Source organism: Medicago truncatula, chromosome 1, assembly GCF_003473485.1.
Source record: "Medicago truncatula cultivar Jemalong A17 chromosome 1, MtrunA17r5.0-ANR, whole genome shotgun sequence".
Taxonomy (NCBI): domain Eukaryota; kingdom Viridiplantae; phylum Streptophyta; class Magnoliopsida; order Fabales; family Fabaceae; genus Medicago; species Medicago truncatula.
The window spans coordinates 26022955-26029681 of NC_053042.1; the positions used below are offsets into that span (position 1 = coordinate 26022955).

A 6727-nucleotide genomic window follows, 5' to 3' on the forward strand; every position below is an offset into this window, starting at 1 on the left:
TGATGATATTTGGGAGGGATGGAGGAAAGTTGTTTTTGATTGATGGGTTATCATTGAAATGGGTTTGTGATTGATTGGGTGAAGAAATTATGTGAAATGGTTAGGTTTTGGGGGAGATATGGAAGCTTTGAAATTCTATGGTTATGGAGGTTTTTGAGAGAAGTGTAAATGGAGAGAGAGTTTGTGGTGGAGAATGAGGGAAGAAGATGATGAAAAGGTGGGTTTATCCTTACCTGTAGTCGGGCACGGCCGTGCCAACCTTAGCACGGGCCGTGCCAACTTTCTGGATTTAAGCTGGCATTTGGATGGTTATGGTCTGGCACGGCCGTGCCAGTGTGAGCACGGGCCGTGCCAAGGTTCTGGACATTGGACCTCAAAATTTTTCTCGTTTTGCTTGAATCACCTTCGGACAATTACCTACAAAATAACTTAAAAACAAAAACAAAAGCAGTTAAATACGTGGGTTGCCTCCCACGAAGCACTTCTTTATAGTCATTAGCTTGACGTTATAAGAAAGTGTCCTTAGAATGGATCAAAGAGGTCATGTTGTGTAGATGGCGCTAATAAGCGTTCTTTCACTTTATGACCTTTAATCATATTACAAGAATAGAGGGCGGGACCTTTCATATAATTCTCCAACTCAAATCCTATCAACTTATCACTCACTTGAAAAACAATCCTACCGTTTTGAACATCTACTATAGCACCCGCAGTGGCGAGAAAGGGTCGTCCTAAGATTATAGGGCACGCATTGTCCTCATCTATGTCAAGCACCATGAAATCAGTTGGGATTTCCATCCCTTCTATTTTAACGGGGACGTCCTCGACGTATCCGACAGGTTGGATATCAGAACGATTGGCTAACTTCAATGTTGTTTTAGTAGGCTTTAGCTTGCCTAACCCCAGTCTTGTAAAGAGAGGTAAGGGCAACAGACTAACACTAGCTCCTAAGTCACACAAGGCATGGTTTAAGGTTTCATTCCCTATCATACAAGGGATGGCAAAACTTCCGGGGTCTCTAAGCTTTGTAGGTGGCTTCTTGATGATTGCACTATTGTCCTTTGTCAAAGCTATTGTTTCATTATGATCTATAGCCTTTTTTTTTGAAAAAATTTCTTTTAAAAACTTGGCGTATAGAGGCATACGAGACAAAGCTTCAGCATAGGGGATTTTAACGCAAATCTTTCGAATTATGTTAAAGAGTTTAGTGAATTGAGCCTCCAAGTTGAGCTTAGTAAGCCTTAAAGGTGTTAGGGCTTTGTTCTTATCAAGTGGTTTCTCACTTTTTATCACACCATTCTTACCCAGACACTTGACACTCTCCTTCTTGACATTTTTGGCCTTAGTAACAGTCTCTTCTATCTTACTACCCCCTAGAAAAATAGCGTTGACATGGGCTTTGGGGTTTGTTTCAGGTTGACCAGGAAAGACTCCTGGTGTTTGAGAAGAGATGGCCACTTGTTGGGCCACTTGGGAGATTAGGGTCTGAAGCATTTTGGTGTGTGTGGCGATGGAATCAACCTTGGTATTGAGCTTGGAGAGAGAGTCGTTCAGAGATCCTGTTTGGTTTTTTAACTCCTGAAGTTGTTTATTTTGATTCATCATGCAATTTTCCAACAATATTTCCAAACTAGATTTCTGAGCTACTCTCTGGTTGTTTGTATAGCCAGGTGGTGCTGTTTGCCCATAGGAACCTTGAGGATTTTTGTAAAATTTTTGATTTGGCCTCATTCCTTGGTTGTATTGAGCGTAATTCAGTTGCTCAATATTGGCAGCACTACCTAACTGACAATCAACACCTGTATGACCAGTTATACCACAGACTTCACAAGTAGGGGATGCAGGGGGAGGTTGGGCAGCATTAACATTAAGTTTTTCAATTTTTTGAGTTAATGCCTCAACCTTAGCAGCAAGGTGGTTATATTCAGAGACTTCGTGTATACCTGCCTCTTTCTTAGAGGGAGTAGGAGTGGTGACGGCTCTTTCGTTGGTCCATTGATAGTGATTTTGAGCCATGTCCTCAATCAAAGCATAAGCCTCCGTGTAGTTTTTGTTCATTAGAGCTCCACCTGCAGCTGTATCAACAGACATTTTAGTGGTATATGACAAGCCATTATAAAACGTGTGGACTATAAGCCACTTCTCTAGGCCATGGTGGGGACAAAGTCTAAGCATTTCCTTGAAACGCTCCCACGCCTCATAGAGAGACTCCCCATCTTTTTGGTTGAAACGCGTGATTTGGTCTCTAAGCTTAGCGGTTTTAGATGGGGGGAAAAATCGGGCGAGGAATGCTCGCCTCATATCGTCCCATGAAGTAATGGAACCGACTTATAGGGAATGGAACCAAGCGCTAGCTCTATCCCTTAAGGAAAAGGGAAAGAGATGAAGTCTTACGGCTTCTTGGTTCTCTTTTATGGTGCCACTGAGTCTAAGGAAGGAAGAAATATGGAGATTTGGATCCTCAATGGGTGATCCAGAAAACTGGTTTTGCTGCACTAAATTGAGTAGTGCAGGCTTGATCTCGAAGTTATTACCCGCAACCGTTGGGTACACGATAATAGCTTGTGGCTCTTCCGTTGAAGGAGTAGCATACTCTTTGAGAGTGCGTTCAGCCATAGCGGTATTATTTTGTGCCTCTCTCTTTTTCTTATGCAAAAATCTTTCGATCTCAGGAATAAATTCTCCGAGACTTTTACTTCTTCGCATAAGAAACCGAGAACTCAAGAAGTTAGTGGTAAAACAAAAGAAAGAAAAGTAGATGAGAAGAGGAAGAGAAAAGAGAAGAGAGTTCTAATCACAAAGAAAGAGTTAATCAAATTAGTTTACTCCCCGGCAGCGGCGCCAAAAACTTGATGAGATAAAACCGCAAGTGCACGGTCTTACCGAAGTAGTATAAAAGAGTATCGTTCCGACAGGGAGTAGTTCAATTTAATTAACCTTTAGAGATGATTAGAAGAGAGAAGAGAATTGTAAGTTGGGGGTTTTTAAACGGTTAAAAAGCAATATAATAAAAGAGCCTTGGGATCGTTGGTTTCATCTAAATAACAAGTCCTTCTCAAACCAAAACCATAAGCTTATAACGTTATGTTAGACCTAATTTCTCAAAACAGTTTCTCTTAAGTTCCTCTAGCAACCAAGCCTATTTCGCTGACTTGATTACTATTGGATTTTGGTTCCTCTAACAACCAAGCCTATTTCGCTGACTTGATTGTTATTAGTTCCCTTGAAGATCGAAACTATATGTCTCAAAGATTGCAAAGCCTATTTCGCTGACTTTGCAATCCTTGTCTGAATTCACTTGTTCGAATATCAAAGCTCCACTTTCGTTTTATGAATTGATATTTGGAATAATGGACGAACAATTATCAAACCCTCCACTTTCGTTTCCACAGTTTGATAATGGTTAATCCATGTTAAGACGGTGAATTCAGATAAGAAATTAGGGTTACATAAGATTAAGGCCTAGGGCTTGGTTTGATTAGGATTATGTCATTTAGACTTATCCAACAATCCCAAGACAAGAAGAAGTCTACTCACTCATGTTCATCGTAGACATGGGGGAGAAGAGAGAAAGCATGAAAGTAAAAGACAGGAAAATAAAGGAAAGGAAAAGAACTTTATTTAGAAAAGCAATTGTCACTTATTGTATTCCAAGTAAAGATGAATATTTGTGATGGCTAGCTACTCTATTTATAGTACACAATTGACTTAAAATCTAAGCAAGTATATTCCAAGAATATTCCTCAGTAGATTGTGCGCCAAAATAGAATAGCTTGGAGTCCAAGCAAAAGCAGCAAAAGGTCTCTAGAGGGTGGCACGGCCGTGCCAAGGCTAGCACGGGCCGTGCCAGGCTTCTGACTTGTGGGAGATATATTTTGTTTCCCAATCTTCGTATTTTCGTGTCCAATTTGCTCCAAATCCCTTTCTTTTGCTCCAAGACTCAATCCATCCAATATTCTTCCCTGAAATATAATAAATTGCAATTTAAAGTAAACTATCCTAAAAAGGAAATAATACTAATATAAAATAATATAAAATCTAAATAAAACTAAACTAAAAAGCATATTAAAATAACATATAAATGACTCATCACACGATCACCTGCAAGTTACTCATACGAAAAGCAACATTTCCAAGCAGAAGGGGTGAGATTTCATAACACAATAATATTAATCAATATAATTCAAAATCATAATTAACAACATAAACAATCTTAAGCATCATTGCATCTTCAATAAACAATTATTAAGTAATCACATCATTTCAATCATCATCAATAACAAAACATCTTTTGACTCGACAAATGCGACAATGCAATCTAAACCTCTTTATGCATGTGGTACCAATCAGGGCATGAGCCCCCAACAATCATAGTATTAATATACTATTAAGGCATCGTGGTGAGGACAAAGCTCAATTTGAGGTGAGGACAAAGCTCCAGGGCATGAGCCCCCAACAAGTATGCTAATGCATGGACTCAATCAATCTAAAACAATCTTAATCAACATCTCAATATGCATCCAGTAATTTGGTGCTCAACAACATCTATTCATCTTATAATGACTCATGCAACTTAGTTAAATAACAGCATCAGCATAATCAGATCACAACAGCATTATAATTTCATAACAACAATTCATTTTCAACAACATCAAGTTTATTCAAGAATAATTCAAGTAATGCATTTAATCGTTAAATCACATTACAAACAACTTAACAGTTCTTAACAACTTCACAGGTCTCAGTTAACATCTTAAATAGGTTTTATTACTACCTAATGTCCATTTCTAATCAATTCATTCAACTCAGGTCACGACATTATCAAAAGCATTAAGTTCTGGAAGTGCTCGCGAGGCGAGAGCATCTGCTCGCCATGGCGAGTACTTGCCAGATTTCCAACTATGGTTGTTCCAGGTTCAATCTTGTTCTAAGTCATCCTCTAATCTTTAATACACATCTAAAGGTACTCAAAAGCATCTAAGGTTCAACTAAAAAGTCCAAAATACGAAAATCAACATGCTCTCTGGTCATGCTTGCTATGGCGAGTAAGGTTGCTCGCTGTGGCGAGCTACGACTTATAACTCGCGGGCGAGGAGTATTGGCTCGTGTGGCGAGCGTTGAACTTCATAACTCGCGAGGCGAGGATCATCGTTCGCCAGGCCGAGCGATGAATGTTGGCTCGGGCAGAATGCAGTTTTCTTCAAAAATTCACCTAAACTCAAAGTTAAAAGCCTAATTTCACTTCCAGAATTCATTCTAAGCATGATCTAAGGTCAAGGGACGTTTTATACAACAATCTAACAGTTAAACATCATCGGATCATCAAATTCTCCTATTAACCCTAATTTCAAAACTTTTCTAATTCAATCCTAACTTTGTTAATTGATCATCAGAATTATAAGAATCAATATTATTGAATCATTAGTCTCACCCTTACCTTAATGTGAAGAAATCGCAGCACTCTCTTGGTGATTCTCCCTTCTATGGCTTTTTCCTCCTTTTCCAAAGTTTTGATCGTACGTACAAAGTGTTTTTCTAAAACTAGGTTTTCTCTTTTATATCTCTTCCTAATATCTTATCTTATCTCACTTTCTCCACCAAAACTCTCTAAAATCTCAAAACAGCCCTCAACTAAATATTTTATTTTATTTTCAAATCTTATTTTATTTAACAATAAAATAAGTCTCATATCTCAACAAAATCTTCCAAATCATCTAAACCGTCATAAATCAACAAAATTCACACATATATTATATAAATATAATATAATCGTCTAAACTTGATTAAATAATTAATTAAACGAAAGTGGGCGTTACAACTCTCCCCAACTTAAAAGATTTTCGTCCTCGAAAATTTACCTCAAGCAAATAACTCTGGATAAGACTCCTGCATCTTACTCTCAAGCTCCCACGTCAAGCTTTCACCAGTCGCTCCAGCCCAAACGACTCTAACAAGGGGTATTTCCTTGCTTCTCAACGTCTTCACTTTCCGATCATCAATCCTCACCGGTAAAGTCTCTACCGTAAGGTTGTCTCTAACTTGCACATCATCACTCTGGATCACATGAGATGGATCCGGAACATACTTCCGAAGTTGCGACACATGGAAAACATCATGCAAATTCGAAAGATGCAGTGGTAATCCCACTCGATGCGGTGGGAATTAGCCTGAGTTTCTTTTGGTCTTCAGTAACATTTGCTGGAGGAACACAAAACTCACAAGTTTCAGCAAAGTGGCTTAGATGTTCATTGTAACACCCCGTTTTCCCAATATGAAAATTCCTTAAACATTTATCAGAGTAAACAGCATAAACAAACGGGATATCACATTAACATAATCAAAACCAGTTAAATAACAATTTAACCAAATAACTTAAACATTGCAGCGGAAATTATTTTCATAATCCATAAAACGTTTTGGCACGCAGGCCCCATCAAAATATTTCAAATCATAATCCATAATATTATAAAAATAACATAGCAGTCACGTAAGAGAATGAAGCATGCATAACATATAACCCCATCCCGTTACGTATCAGAGCGACCTAGACGACACAGTGAGGCAATCACAACAGCAAACTGCACACTTAAGCACGATCACCTGCAAGTTACTCATACGAAGAGCAACATTTTCAAGCAGAAGGGGTGAGATTTCATAATACAATAACATTAATCAATGTAATTCAAAAATCATAACTAACATCATAATCAGTCTTAATCAACTTTGC

At 38.4% G+C, this 6727-nt stretch overlaps 1 non-coding gene across 1 annotated transcript; it reads left to right on the top strand.

Moving 5' to 3' along the window:
- The first annotated feature begins 2146 nt into the window (after positions 1 to 2146).
- LOC120577966 (small nucleolar RNA R71) lies at positions 2147 to 2253 on the top strand. Its single transcript, XR_005643942.1, has one exon. It is a non-coding gene; the product is annotated as a small nucleolar RNA R71 (small nucleolar RNA).
- Positions 2254 to 6727: the final 4474 nt, after the last annotated feature.